General features: G+C 37.5%; 1 pseudogene; it reads right to left on the bottom strand.

Annotated features, from left to right (window-relative positions):
* Positions 1-1,267: 1,267 nt before the first annotated feature.
* On the bottom strand, positions 1,268-1,802 carry LOC109386008 (olfactory receptor 13C7-like; annotated as a pseudogene).
* Between the last annotated feature and the right edge of the window lie 14,655 nt (positions 1,803-16,457).

Below are 16,457 nucleotides of genomic sequence, written 5' to 3'. Positions count from 1 at the left end.
CAATTCCCCAATAAAAATCTTAAAAAAATTAAGAATAAAATTACCATACGACCCACCAATCCTTCTCCTGGGTAATTACCCCCCAAAATTGAAAACATTTATCCATAAAAATACATGAGCTCTGATGTTAATTGCAGCTTTATTTACAGTGCCCAAGACATGGAAACAACCAAAGTGTCCTTCACAATTTTGTTGCAATGATGTTAACCTTTTCTGATCTCAGAAGGATTATTTATTATGAATTTGTACCAACTGGACAAACAGTTAACTAAGTTTACTATTTGAAAGTGCTGAAAAGGATGTGTGAAAAATTTAGATGAAAACGTCCTGAACTTTTCACCAGCACTTCATGGCTCCTGCATCAGGACAATGCACCAGCTCACACAGCGTTATCTGTGAGGGAGTTTTGGGTCAGTAGTCAAATAACTGTATTGGAACACCCTCCCTACTCACATGATCTGGCCCCCAATGACTTCTTTCATTACCCAAAGATAAAAGCAATATTGAAAGGAAGACATTTTGATGACATTCAGGACATCAAGGGTAATATGATGTCAGCTCTGATGGCCATTCCAGAAATAGAGTTCCAAAATTGCTTTGAAGGGTGGACTAGGCACTGGTATTGGTGCATAGCTCCTTTTTTTTTTAATATTACTATTATTTAATATGGCGTAGGAAGAGTTAAAAGGTAACATAAAGATAAGGATCCTGGGCCAGCCAGTGGCTCAGTTGGTTAAGAGCTCACTCAAGAGTGTGAGTTCTGAGCAACAGGGTCACTGGTTTGATTCACAGCCTGAGCTGAGCTGCCGCTGAGCTGCCAACAGGTGACAGGATGGCTCAGCTAAAAAAAAATAATAATAAATAAATAAATAAATAAATAAATAAATAAATAAAATAAAAATAAGGATCCATTCAAATATATTCCAAAAAAGAAGCCAAAGAGCAATTGAATTACAGATCTACAGACTAGAGCTTTTCATAAGTTGAACAATAAAACTTGAAGAGTTACTTCTTGACATTAGTTTGTTTAGTATACATCACAGAGCTAGAAAGTATAAGGCTTTACTAACAGGAATATTCTTTTGTAGAATTGCTTGTAAAATGAGAGGGGAAAAGTCCCATTAAATATCTCTTCCACACAGAGAGCCTTTCTCTGTAATCAGATTTACCTATGTAAACCCTGATGAAGTTGACCCTCTATCTTATCCTCTAAGATTCTCAGGTGAGAGCAACCAGAGAGCAGAGAAACATCAGAACTCCTCCACCATCACTGGATGAAGTGTTTCTGACTCACCAGGTTCTTCACAGAAACCTTCACATTCTTGTTCCTCAGGCTGTAGATGATGGGGTTGACCATGGGGTTCACCACCCTGTAGAAGATGGAGATGAGCTTGTCTGAAAGGTCCTGTTTGTCTGCACCTAGTGGGTCCTCGGATTTGGGTTTCCCATACATGGAGAGGATGGTCCCATAGAAGACAACCATGACTGTGAGGTGGGCAGAGCAGGTGGAGAAGGCCTTCTTCCTCCCCTCAGCTAAGGGGATCTTCAGGGTGGTAGAAATGAACACATAGGAGAAAGAGATGAACAGAACTAGGATGCCCAGGTAGACCACATTGGCCACTGCCATGCTGATCACATTGATGGAGATGTCAGCACAGGCCAACTTCAGGACAGCCAAGATCTCACAGGTGAAGTGGTTGATGATGTTTTCCCCCACAGAAGGGCAGTTGCATTGCTAAGGATATCTGCACCATGGCAGTGGTGTTTCCCGCTACCCAGGAGCTGGCAGCCATGGGGTGCATAGCTTCTTAAGGAGAGTACTTTGAAGGTGACTGTAGTAATATTCAGCAATGAGATATGTAGCAGTTTTTCTAGGATGTGTTTGTGACCTTAATTGTCTGATCTCGTATACACAATGGAAAACTATTCTGCCACAAGAAAAGGTGAAAGTGTCATTTGTGACAACATTGATGGATCTTGAGATTATTATGCCAAGTGAAATAAATCAGACAGAAAAAGTCGAGAGCTGTATGAGTTCAATGATATGTGGTATATAAAGCTCAATTGATTCTATGTTCCACCTGTGACCCAAGCATCTTATCAGTACAAATCAATGAGTTTCCTTTGTTAGTGAAAGTCAACATCTTATATAGATCAACATATTAGGTTGCTCAGTGTGCAAATGCATACAGCTTATAGCTAGATGTTTGGTAGTAAAGCTTTTTCAAAATATCTTACTGCTAGGAGCACAACTAAGAATTGTTTCTATTTCAGTTATAGTTCTATTAGGTGTAGAGAGTTTATTCTCTTCAACTAGTTAGTCATTGTTTTAGTTATTTCAGGATGCTATAAAAAATTACCATAGACTGGGTGGCTTAAGCAACACAAGTATTTTTCTCATGTTTCCAGAAGTTGGAAGTCTGAGATCAGGGTACCAGTATGGTTGGGTTCCTGAGGGCCATCTTCCTGGTTGTGGTCTCACATGGTGAAGAGAGATCATCTCTGTCAATTCTCTTTTTATAAGAGCACTAATCCCATTCATGAGGGTTCCATCCTCAAAACTTCCCAAAGGCCCCACCTCCAAATACCATCACATTTGGGATTAGGACTTCAACACATGAATTGGAGTGGGGGACGGGGGACACAAACATTCAGTTTATGGCAATGATCTGACACCATCATTTTCCCATGAAAAGACCCTCTTTTGAGTATCTCATTTATTTATTCTTCTTTCATTTATTTGTTTAATTTATTCATTTCCTTTCATTCTTATTCAGCACTTTATATTTTTTCTTCCCTAATGGTCATTTATACTAGTATTTAAAGTATATTCTTTCATCTTAGGTTTCCTTGATAAATATGTAATATTATTTTACATGCATCCATTAAAACTATTATACTCAACTGATTTTTATTCTGTCAACCCATGCTGTTTTAATGGTCTATCATGTCAGTATGCTTTTACCTGTTCCTTTGCCTCCAATTGATGAATAGTGTTTTATAGTGAGCACATACTAGTAGTAGCAGTTATCTAGACTGCCTCCAACTTCCTGCTACTACAAACAATATTGTAGTAAATATTCTAGTGTGTGTTTTTAATGGACATATCTGAGAATTTCCCTGAAACATATAACTAGAGTCTATGTTTGAAACACCAAACCAGAGTCTACATTAACCTATTGACCACAACTCTTTCCACTCTAGTGACTCCCTGAGACCCTGCCTCACCCAACTGGTGTACCACACAAAGCTTAATCAGGGTCTGAACCTTATGGGAGCCAGCAGTTGGCAGCAGGCCTCAGGGCATCCTGGTTTTTGCAGAGATACCCCAGGCCCCGTGCTGCCATCCTCATTTCACAGGGTGGGCTCTTCCAAGTGTCTCCAACTTTAGCATAGGCAGTAAACAACTGCAGACAACTTTTAGCTCCTACCAGGTAGTCTCTGGCCAGTCTACTTCTGGGTATTTATCTGAAGAAAACCAAGTGCTACTTTGATGGGATGTGTGCATCCAAATGTTCGTTGCAGTATTATTTACAATGGCCAAGATGTGGAGACAGCCTGGGTGTCTGTCAATGGAAGAATGAATAAAGAGGAGGTGGTACATATATACAGTGGAATATTTCTCAGCCATGGAAGGAAATGGGTTCATGCTATCTGCGGCAGCATGGATGGACCTGGAAGGTACTGTGCTGAGTGAAATGTAAGACAAAGAATGACAGATGTAATATGATTCCGCATATATGTGGAGTTTAAAGAACAAAATAAACAAACAGAACAATAACAAACTCATAGATACAGAGAACATATCAATGGTTGCCAGATGGGAGGGGGTTTGGGAGTGAGAGAGGGGAAGGGATTAAGAAGTACAAATGGGTTGTATACAGTAATCATAGGAATGTAGGGTATAGTATAAAGACTATAGTAAATAATATTATAATAATGTATGGTGTCAAATGGGCACTAGATTTGTTGGGTTGATAGATGGAAGTGGTTGGGGGCAGGGTAAAAAAGGTGAAGGGATTAAGAAGTATAAATTTGTAGTTATAATTAGTCATGGGGCTGTAAAATAAAGCACAGGAGATATACTCAATAATGAGATAATAACTACGTATAGTGCCAGGTGAGGACTAGACTAGTCAGGGGATCACTTCTTAAATTATATAAATGTCTAACCACTAGCTGTACATCTGAAATTAATATAAAATAATATTGAATGTCAACTGTAATTGAAAAATTAAAAAAGGAGAGGGAAAGGTGAAGGGGAATAAGACGTCCAAATGTTTAGGTATAAAACAAATAAGTCATGGGGATATAATGTACAGCATAAGGAATATAGCCAATAATATTGTGATTGTGTGGTACAGTGTCAGATGGTAGCTGGACTTATCATGGTGATTACTTCTTTAGGTATATAAATGTTGAGTAACTATGGTGTATAACTGAAACTAGTATAATATTGTATGTTAGCTATATTTTAATAAAAATCCTTTTTAAAAAGAATGTAACCTTATTTAGAAAAAGGGCCATTGTGCATGTAATTAGTTAAGATGAGATCATACTGGAGTAGGGTAGGCCTCTAATAACTGGAGTTCTTTTAAAAAGAGGGAAATTTGGAGATAGGCAAACACAGAATATGATGTGAAAACACACAAGAGATGACAGCCATGTGATAACCAAGAGAGACTGGAGTGGTCTATAAGCCAAAGAGCACCAGGGATTGCCAGGAACTTCCAGAAGCTAGGAAGAGGCAATGAAGGTTTCAGAGGGAGAATGGCCCTGCTGATATCTTGATTTCAGACTTCTAGTCTCTAGAACTATGAGACAATAAATTTCTGTGGTCATAAGCCATCAAGTGTGGTACTTTATTACAGCAGCCTTAGGGAACTAAGACAGAGATGTTGGGGGAAATTACATTTGTGGCCTTGTCTTACTGATGAAGAAGGAGTTAAGGGAGTAGCATGAAGGTATAAAGGGCGTTGTTGAGCTGAAGTGAAGTTCCAAACTAATACCTGAAGGGAGTGAAAATGGAAGCCAAGCTTGAAGATCTAAAAATGAGTAATAAGGACCTGGCTGAAGTTTGAGACTATGAATTTATGTCAACACTAACATAAAAATCCCAGACACAAATATGAATTTAGTACAAGATACAGGTGGTATTTCAAGTCAATGGATAAATGATGGATACAATACAATACAACTGACAATTTGGAGGAAGAAATAAGGTTAAATACCTACAGACAGAGCTGCCTGTCCTCTTGAATCTTAAAATTATCATAAATAATAGTAAAAGACAAAGACCGCCTAAATATTTAAAAACTGAAAATAGAATATAAATAACATTTGGTTTTTAACAAAGTTTCCATAGAGAGAATATAATATTTTTAAATTTTGAAATGTCAATATATGTCATTTTAAACTATTATTACAGTCTTATAAATATATACACATATACTATTATCTCCACAGAAAATAAAATAAATGGTGGAATGCTATCAAAAATAAATAGTGGAACTAACTACAAGGTTATTGACTATTATCTCTAAATGATAGGATGACAGGCTTTCTTTCTATATGTTTTACTTATTTTCCAAATTATACAATTAATATGTGCCTTTAGTCATTTATGACTTTATTTAGAAAAAAAAGGCCTGTAACAATTGTGATTCCAGAATTTTAGGGTCTTATATACAGTTGTAAGTTTATATGCATGATGCCTAGTAGTTGCCTCAGAAAATGGTGGCTTCCACTTCTTCTGCATGATATGGAACCTCTGAAAAAAAGTTAACAGGAAAAATAATTTGCCTGAAAGAATATAAGTGTTTCACTCTACATATATCTACCTATTCAAGACAAGGCCACAAGTATAATTTCCCCCAACATCTCTGTCTTAGTTTTCTAAGGCTGCTGTAATAAAGTTCCACACTTGGTGGCTTATGACCACAGAAATATATATTCAAGTGCAACATCTATAAGAATATGTAAAACATTCTTTACAACTATAATATGTCACTTTCACATCCCCATATTTTAAATATTGAAAATAGAATTTCTGTTGAAAATAAAGAGTTCTGAAATAGAAGCAGGTCAGCTCAAAAAAAAGTTTGAGCATTATTTTCTTCTTTTTTTTTTTTTTTAGCTGAGCCATCCTGCTACCTATTGGCAGCTCAGCAGCTGCTCAGCTCGGGCTGGACTTGAACCGCTGTTGCTCAGAGCTCAAACTCTTGAGCGAGCTCTTAACCAACTGAGCCACTNTTTTTTTTTTTTTTAGCTGAGCCATCCTGCTACCTGTGGCAGCTCAGCAGCTGCTCAGCTCGGGCTGGACTTGAACCGCTGTTGCTCAGAGCTCAAACTCTTGAGCGAGCTCTTAACCAACTGAGCCACTCGGCCGGCCCCTGAGCATTATTTTCTTGATGGGCTCAGTTGTATAATGTGGTAGAGAAAAAGCATGAGATTGTAGAATATTCTCAGAGATGAGTTTTTGAGTTGTTTTATTTTAGTGCTTTCATTTCTATAATGCAATGAGATAATAAATCCCTCTTTGTGCCTGAGTATTCCAAAATAGCTTGTAAGAATAGAAAAATCTGACAGTTGTTGAGAAAAAAAAAACATGAAAATAGCTGAATCTGTCCAATCTTGTATTTATCCATTCAGTCTAAAAAGGATATTATTGTTAAAAACAAGTTAAGAAATATTTTTTAAAGGAAAAAACTTTTTGTGAAAAAAATGTCATTTGTCACTCACTAAATGCAAATGTGCAAAATTATATTTTTTTATTGGTAACTGACTAAAACATAATAGTGGATTGTCATGCATTCATTCTGCAAATATTTACAAGTCTCCACCTGTACTAGACCCAGGGTATAGTACTGATGGAAATGAACTTCAGCAGGAATGAAATGTAGTCTCTGTCCTCAAAGGACCTTACAATCTTCACAAATTAAAATAATGACAAATGGCACAAACAAGCCATTCACAAAAGAAGAAAAAACTAATTGTCTAGAAATGTATATATTCATATCCACTAGTAACCAAGAAATGCAACTTTAAAATAACAATGAGATACTGTTTTTAATCAACCAACTTAGAAAAGACTTTCCAACAACAATCTGCAAAATTGATTGGTGCATAAAAATAGGCCCTCTAATTAATTACTAGTTGACTGTATATTGGAAAATCTTTCTGGAATATAATCTGGCAGCATGTATCAAAAGAATTAAAAGTATTCATAGTCTATGACACAAATTCACCTCCAGGCATTTCAACTGAGAAAACAGATTATTGAAGTTCCATTGTTCCTCACAAATGGAACAATGAGAATGTTCACTACACATTTTTTAATAGCTAAAAAAATAATTAACAACCAATGTACCATGAAATGGAAGAATTTGTCAAAAATATTGCACATTTTTATAATACTTTGTTGCTATTAAAAATTAAATAGTAAAATAGCAGTGAATAACATCAAAAAACTTATGATATAATCAGTGAAAAAATAAAACAAGAAAAATCTGATACAACATGATGCCATTGTAAATAATGCATATGTATATACTTTAAAAAGAAAAAAAAAAGTGGTAGCTTAGGCACCAAAAAGTTAGGTTAGTTAATAGGAAAAAAGATCATAAGTAGTGTTTATTTTGGTTTGCTTTTTTGAACATACTAATTTTTTATACTGAACATATAAAAATTCTGTTATAATTAACTTGCAATCAAACAAATTTAATCCGTCTATGGTTTGGACACAAACCTTGCATACTTTCTCAGATTTCATTGACTGCCTGTTTGTCTCTTGGTTGACTACCCACCTTCATTCAATTTTCTTCAATTTTATACCTGAATGAAACACCATACCTAAAGTGTAAGAGTTGGCTTCCTGAGAAGCTACTGAAGAGCCAGGTGAAAAAATTAGTTATTTCCCATAAAATGAACCAATAAGAAATAAGAGATGAGAGAAGGCCAAATGACTTCTCGCTTCTTTCTCTCATCCATACATTACTCTGAGGTTTGATTTCATCTGCTAAATCTGCCTGGTGAAGCCTCATGTGCCAAGTACATATATGAGCTGAGAAAGCTGTTGCTGATTATTATAAAGTAGTAGATTCACATTAACATCTGTTTCCTTGGTTCTTTTCCCTTTTTCTTCATCCTTATTGCCTTAGGCTTGCACAACCCAGATACAATGTCAACACCTAAAACTTTGCTCCACATTCTCTTTTCCCAAGAACTCAGGCCACTACAGTCAATATCACAAAAGAAGATGTGCATAACATTTCATATCACATGTATGTTATGAGTTCCAGACAAGAGATACTAATTGACTATTAGACAAATATGATAAGGAGAGGTTACTCCCAATAGGGATTTCAAGAAATTCTCTAAAACAGATTACCTCAGTTAAACCTTATACCATGAGTATGATTTTTGACAGTGGACATGCATGTAAAGACATTTAAGGGATGCCATTAACCTGAACTCTTGTATATCCAAAATTAGTCATTTGAATTCAGCTGCACATAAAAGAAAATCAAAATAACAATTATATAACTAAATAGGGATATGTGATTCCTATTAAGTTTGCAAGTAGACAGTTTCTGGCATTGGTTGAATAGTTCCAAGGTTAAGGAAATTCTCTTGGAATTTCCTTCATGGTGAAAAGATAGTGGCTTCAGCTCTAGCTATTGTAACACTTTTTGGGAAGATTGTGGTGGAGGATGTAATGAGAAATGGCTTAGTCTAACCAAAATGTTCACAGTTTAGAAAAGTTTACTCAAAACTCCACCTTACAACATCCAACCTTGATTTTATTTCTAATTGACCAGAAATGTGACATGTGGCCACCCATTTATGCAAGTAAAATTAAGGAATGAAGGTTTTAGCTGAGCACATTGAAACCAATATCCAAGTCAGGCTTCTGATACAAAAGAAGAAGGAGAAAATGAATACTGGGTAAACAATTAGCAATATCTACCATATTATACGATTGTCTTGGGAATGGAAAGCAGCAAGTGAAAGGAAGACTCCTAGGATCTGGGGGCTTACTTGTTATGAAGAGTGCCAAAGAAAAGAGAGCAGTTACTTAAACAGTTAGTTACTTAAAAGGGTTAGTTAGTTAACTTTTTTCAGCTTCAGTTTCCTCAACTGAAGATGGTGATAATGTATATGATTGTTTTGAAGTCTGTATATACTGAAGGTGCCAAAAAGATGTATGCACATTTTAAAAAATAAAAAAATTCTACTAAGGTTGTAATACTCAATATATACTGATAGAAAAAGATGAATACAAGTCATGTGTATACATTTTTGGCACCCCCAGTACAGACCAAGAGAATTGAAAACTTATGATCGTACAAAAACCTGTACATGAATGTTCATAGTGGCATTATTAGTAATAGTAAAAAGTGGAAACAACATAAATGCCCATGAACTGATGAATAGATAATCAAAGTGTGGTATATCCATATGATGGACTATTATTATACCATAAAAAAGAATGAAGTGCTGAAACATGTTACAATGTGGATTAAACGTGAAAATACTATGCTAAATAAAAGTAGCCAGTCACAAAATATCATGTATTATTCTATTCCATTTATATGAAATGGACAGAATTGCAAAATTCACAGGAACAGAAAGGTTGGTGATTGTCAGGTGTTAAGAGAAGGATAGATGGGATGTGACAACTAACAAGTACAAGATTTCTTCTTGGGGTGATGAAAGTATTCTGAAATTATATAGTGTTGATGGTTACAAAAGTCTTTGAATATACTAAGAAAAAGCTGTTGCCTCCTACATGTCAAAAAAGTGAATTTTGGGTTCTGGTCTAGACGGCAGATTCGGTAAACATTGTGCTTGTCTCCTCCCATGACCCAATTAAATTTACGACTAAACTACAGAACAATAAACCTGTAGAATCATCTGAAGATTAACTGAATAGAAGTCATATAATTAAAGATATAAATAAGAAGCCACTTCAAGACTAGTAGGAGGAGCAAAGATGTGAAATGGGCTGACCCCACACCCACATGTGTCAGTTGAGAATCGGAAAGGATATCTTAGCTGCAGAGGACCCCTTGAAGAGCAAGGGGTTTCAACCTCACACAAGGATCCCCAGCCCAGAACACCAGTACTGGGAAGAGGGACCCCATGACAACTGGCTGTAAAATCCAGTGGGGATTCTGTTCATGTGGGTGGGATGGAAGGCAGCTAGAAACACATGCATCCTCTTAAAGGGTCCACACAAAGACTCTCTCAGTCCCAGGCACTCAGCCAGGGCTCTGGTGGATGGACAGCAGTGTAAGAGGTGATAGAGGCATACAGGGAGAGACTGAATTATGTGGCCTCAGAGTGAGAGCTGGAGGGAAAGCCACCATTTTCCCTGTGTTGAGCCCTGCTCCTGTGCAGCCTGCAGGCAGGCGTCATCTTTACTGTGTGGAGCCCTCCACTCACATGGCCAAATCTGAATCTGCATTGACCTGGTGACCTCCACTCCCTCCACTCTAGTGACTCCTGGGATTCTGACACACCCAACTCACACACCCCTGAAACTGTTTCAATGGTCTGCAGGCAGCTGGTGTTGGTTTGAGATACAGGCTTTCTTGGACAACTCTTGAGGGTCTGCAGGCACCAGGCTGGTGGAAGCTGGCCTTGGTGTGCTCTGAGCCTTTTGGGGAGTGCCCCAGCCCTAGAATTAGTGTCAAATCTGAAAGCGCATTAACCTGTTAATACTACTCACCTCATACTAGTGAGTCCCTGAGACCCTGTCCCACCCAACACCCATACCACCTAAGGCTCTTTCAGCAGCTGAATCTTACAGGAGCTGGCAAGTGGTGGTAGGCCTCAGGGTGCCCTGGGCCTGGTGCTGAGCTGTCGCAGACTCAGTAATACTGAGACCAGCCTTGGTTTACAGTGTGGCCTCTCCCATGCACCTCCAAGTTCAGCACAGTGACCAACTTTGGATCACTTTGTAGCTCCTACCAGGTAGCTCTGGCAAGTCACAGGCAGTGTTTGATCTTTGCCTGCACAGGAGCCACTCCCAAGAAGCCTCAGAAACAGCACACCCTATGGCTGACTTCAAATCACAACAGAACACCACCCCTTTAGCCCCACAAGTGGCATATTCAAAGAGTAGTCTTGGCAGGCACCAGAGTTGGCTGGGGCAAATCTTGCTACATGAGGTCAGCTTATATGCTGTGGTCATCGTCAATCCTCACAACCAGTAAGACTAAGGGTCAATCCCACCAACGAACATGCCAACAGCATACCTGATATCAAACTATAGAAAAAGGCTATAATAAGCAAAATAGCATAGTACTGGCATAAAAACAATGCATAGATTAATGGAAGAGACTAGAAGCCCAAAAAGAAACCCTATCCTATATGGTCAGTTAATCTTGACAAAAGAGATAAGAATATACAGTGAGGTAAAGACAGTCTATTAAAACAAAATGGTGTTGGGAAACTAGACAGATACATGCAAGAAAATGAAAGTACACCACATTTTTACACCATATACAAGAAAACTCAAAATGGATAAAAAATTTACATGTAAGACCCCAAACCATAAAACCCCTAGAAGAAAATATAGGCAGTAAACTCTCTGATATTGCTTTTAGTAATATTTTTTTCTGATATGTCGACTTGGGCAATGGAAACAAAAGAAAAAATAAACAAATGGGACTACATCAAACTATAAAGCTTTTGCCTAGCCAAGCAAACCACCAACAAAACGAAAAGACAGCCTACTGAATGGGAGAATACATTCTCCAATGATACATCTGATAAGGGGTTAATTTTCAAAATTTATAAAGAACACATGCAACTCAACAATGAAAAAAACTAACAATCAAATTAAAAAATGGGAAGAGAACCTGAATAGTCATTTCTGCAAAGAGGACATACAGATGGCCAACAGACATATGAAAAGATATCAATGTCACTCATAATCAGAGAAATGCAAATTAAAACCACACTGAGATATCACCTCACATCTGTCAGAATGAGCATCATCAAATCAACAGACAACAAGTTTTGGGGGAGATGTAGAGAAAAACTAACCTTCATGCACTGTTGGTGTAGCCACTGTAGAAAACAGTATAGAGGGTCCTCAAAAAACTAAAAATAAAACTAGCTTGTGACCCAGCAATTCCACTTCTGGATATTTATTCAAAAAAGTCCAAGACACTAAATTAAAAAGATATATGCACTCCTATGTTCACTGCAGCACTATTTATAATAGCCAAGATATGGAAACATCCCAAGTTCCCAACAATAGATGATTAGATAGAGAAGATATGGTACATGCATACAATGAAATATTACTCGGCCATAAAAAAGAATGAAATCTTACCATTTGTGACAACATGGATGGACCTAGAGGATATTATGCTAAGTGAATTAAGTCAGACAGAGAAAGATAAATACTATATGATCTCACTTATATGTGAATCCTAAAGAACAAATAAATGAACAAACAAAACAGACACAGACTCCTAGATGCAGGGAACAAACTAATGTTTGCCAGATGGGAGGCGAGTTGGGGGGTGGGTGAAAACGGTGAAGGGATTAACAGGTACAAATCGGTAATTACAAAATAGTCAAGGGAATGTAAAGTAAAGCATAATGAATATAGTCAATAATAGGTAGTAACTATGTATAGTGCCAGGTAGGTAATATGAGGTCTGACAATTAAGTTTGCCAACTTGTTGCAACAATGTTGCTAACCTTTTTTCATATCAGAGGGATTATTAATTATGAATTTGTACCAACTAGACAAACAGTTGACTAAGTTTACTATTCAGAAGTACTGAAAAGACTGCGTGAAAAAGTTAGACAGCCTGAACTTTTCACCAACAATTCATGGCTCTTGCATCACAATGCACCAGCTCACATGGCACTGTGTGTGAAGGATTTTTTTGCCAATAAACAAATAACTGTTTTGGAACACCCTCTCTAATCACCTGATCTGGCCCCCAATGACTTCTTTCTTTACCCAAAGATAAAGGAAATATTGAAAGGAAGGCATTTTGATGACATTAAGGACATCAAGGGTAATACGATGACAGCCCTGATGGCCATTCCAGAAAAAGAGTTCCAAAATTGCTTTGAAGGATGGACTAGGCACTGGTGTTGGTGCATAGTTTTCCAAGGGGAGTACTTCGAAGGTAAGCATAGTGATATTCAGCAATAAGGTATTTAGTACTTTTTCTGGGATGAGTTCACAAATGTTATTGTCAGACCTTGTATACTAGTCAAGGGTATTTCTTTGTAAAATATATAAATGTCTAACCACTATGCTGAAACAAGTATAAAATAATATTGAATGTCAACTGTAACTGAAAATTTAAAATAGGTGTGAAAGGGTGAAGGGGAATAAGAAGTCCATATTTCCAGGTATAAAACAAGTCACGGGGATATAATATACAGCACAGGGATATAGTCAGTAATATTGTTATAGCTTTGTATGGTGTCAGACAGTTGCTGGACTTATCATGGTGATCACTTCTTTATGAATATAAATGTTGAATAATGATGATGTATACCTGAAACTAATATAAAATTGTATGTTAGGTATATTTTAATAACAATCTGTTTTTTAAGGGTGAATTTTGTGATATGTAAATTATATCTCAGTAAAATCCTTATTCAAAATATAGTTGTGGAAATCAAATTGATAATCTATGTAAAGTGCTGGACATGGTGTCTGGCACATAGTCAGTCCTCAATAAATTTTAGCTATTCTTATTTTAGATTGGTTGAATTTATGAAGCTCTGTGTGCTGATAAAGTCACTGGAAAAAGAATGGATAAGTCATCTGGCTTTTGTAGAGGAGAAAGGAATAAAAAATCATGGTGTGGGGGTCCAATGTGCTATCTTGGTTATGGCAACTGTGAAATCCCATCCTCCTGAGGCCAGCTGAGGTGGGAGGAATGTCTTGGTGACAGAGGTTAGGACAGGGTCAGTGCACAGACCAGGAACATTTCTGGCCTGTGTTTGCCATGTGTGGACAGGAACTTCCCAGTGCCCTGGGGTGGAACAGAGAAGTGCAGGGTTCACCAGAGGAAATTTCCCACAGAATATCAGATGTTTTGACTAATATCATGAATATAATTTCTGTTACCAAGAGAGGAAGGAGGGATTTAAGCAGAGAAGGGCTATTGTCAAGCTGAGATTTCCTCACAGTCTGGATGTAGTTAATCCAATCAAAGGGCTGAATGTTTTTGCAGTATGTTCCGAAGGAGCCACTTTACTGTGACAAGATGGCCTATTACATTCACAGAGCCCTGAAGGAACACACAACTGAGGGTCCTTAACTGTTAGATGTGTTCTCTTACTGACTTTTCTTTTTAAAGGAAAAAGAGAATACATGAAGAAAGACTTGTAAGAAACAGAGAAAATTATCAAAGATGCATATTATTTTTTTGGCTGAGAAGCTCCAAGCTTGCTCTTAACAAATGCCCTCTTGAATTATATAAAAAAGAATGAAATCTTATGATTTACAACAAACTGGATGGACTTAGAGAATATTATGCTAAGTGAAATAAGTCAGACTGAGAAAGACAAATACCATATAATGTCACTTATATGCGGAAGCTAAAGAACAGAATAAATGTGCAAACAAAACAGAAAGAAACTCAGAGATACAGAGAAAAAACTGGTGGTTGCTGGATGGGAGGGGGAGTTAGGCGATGGGGGAGAAGGTTAAGGGATTAGAAAGTACAAATTGGTAGTCACAAAGTAGTCATGGGGATGTGAAATACAGTGTGGGGAATATAATCAATAATGTTGTATAGATTATGTAGGGTGTCAGATGGGCACTGGACTTATCAGGGGATCACCTCATAGATTGTGTAGACGCCTGACCACTGTGCTGTGGTCACCTGAAACTAATATAAAACAATATTGAATATAATTATATATAGTTGTAAAGTACAGGATATGCTTTACAGGATGTTAAGTACAGCATAGGGAATGTAGTCAATGGTACTGTAACAGCTATAGACGATGTGAGAGGGGCAGTAGACTGAGGGGGTGTTACTACTTTGTGAAGAGTGTAATCATTATGTCTAATCATTATGTTGTTTTGGATTCCTAAAACTAAAGTTAAAAAAAAATTAAATTAAAAAGAAGAAGATCAGTCATGGTGCTATCGCAGTAATCCAGTCAGAAATGATAACAGATTGAATTAATTTACAGATAGAAGAGGACAGCTGTGTGAATTTACATAACTCAGTATGTATTAGAAATCAGACCTGAAACATTTTACAAGCATGAGTGGAAGCTTCACATTAAGAACAACACAGATAAAGTAGAGTTGTGGCCAAATCATCACATCCAATAACATCCTGGCAGATCCTTTATACTTCCATCTCTTTAAGAACGTGCCTCTGGCCAGGAAGCTCAAGAGGGAAATAACATTCCAGAGTAGACTTACAAGCAGTCTTTTCTTCCTTGCCCATACTCAAATCTGCCTCCATTCTCATTTCCTTTCAAAATGATGAGTCTCTGTCATCTTGCTTCTACCACAACTGATGGGATCAGAGCCTCGAGGTGAAGTTTCTTCTCTTGAAGAATTTGTTTGAAGAAGTACAGAGGTCGGGAAGGTAGAGACTGTGGTCATTGGTTATGTAGATTTAGAGCTGGATACCATCTTTAGCCAAGCTGACAAACATCTGTGGAGAGAAGCAGAGACAGGTCCCCGGAGACTGAGCGAAAAAGGGAGGTTATTTCTGATTTTCCAGTTTCCAGTCTGGGCTCTGTTCTCTTCATGTTAATTGAGTTCCTCAAATTTGGGTTCATTGTTATTTGAGATGGTATGAATTAATGTCTGCTCCTTGAAACCAAACAATCACTAATTCTAACAAAGCCTAATAGATTGTGGCTCTATCTGCAGTTGCCTATTATAAGAAAAATTAGAAACTTGGAATAGTTAAGAGTTTTGCCAAGAAGCACTCACCACATTCCCCCTGAGAAACTACATTCCAGCCACGTTGATAAACAACCAATGCCTCACCTAATCTGGTGGCTACTCAGAGAGGTGGGACAGCCCCCCAGGGTGGAAGTGGGTACTGCTCATTCTTCTGAGGCAGTCTAACATAGTGATTAAGAATATAGGCTCCAGTGGCAAACTACATGAATTTGCATCCAAGTTCCACCTCTTGGTTGTGTGACCTAGGTCAAGTGATGCAACCCCTATGTGCCGGAGATCACTCATCTGGAAATGAGGTAACAACAGTACCTACCCCATAGATTGTGTAAAGATGAAATGAGATCGTATATGTAAAACAGTTAAACAGCTTTTTGTGCATATAAGTACTCAAGAAATGTTAGTCACTACCGTATTTGCTGGCGTATAAGACGACTGGTCGTATAAGATGACCCCCTAACATTTCCACTCAAAATACAGAGTTTGTTATATACTCGCCGTATAAGACTACCCCCTCTTCCGCACACCTTCCACA

The sequence above is a fragment of the Hipposideros armiger genome, unplaced genomic scaffold (genome assembly GCF_001890085.2).
Source record: "Hipposideros armiger isolate ML-2016 unplaced genomic scaffold, ASM189008v1 scaffold_127, whole genome shotgun sequence".
NCBI lineage: Eukaryota > Metazoa > Chordata > Mammalia > Chiroptera > Hipposideridae > Hipposideros > Hipposideros armiger.
The sequence above is the reverse complement of the archived record's forward strand: the minus strand, read 5'-3'. Positions and strand labels throughout refer to the sequence as shown.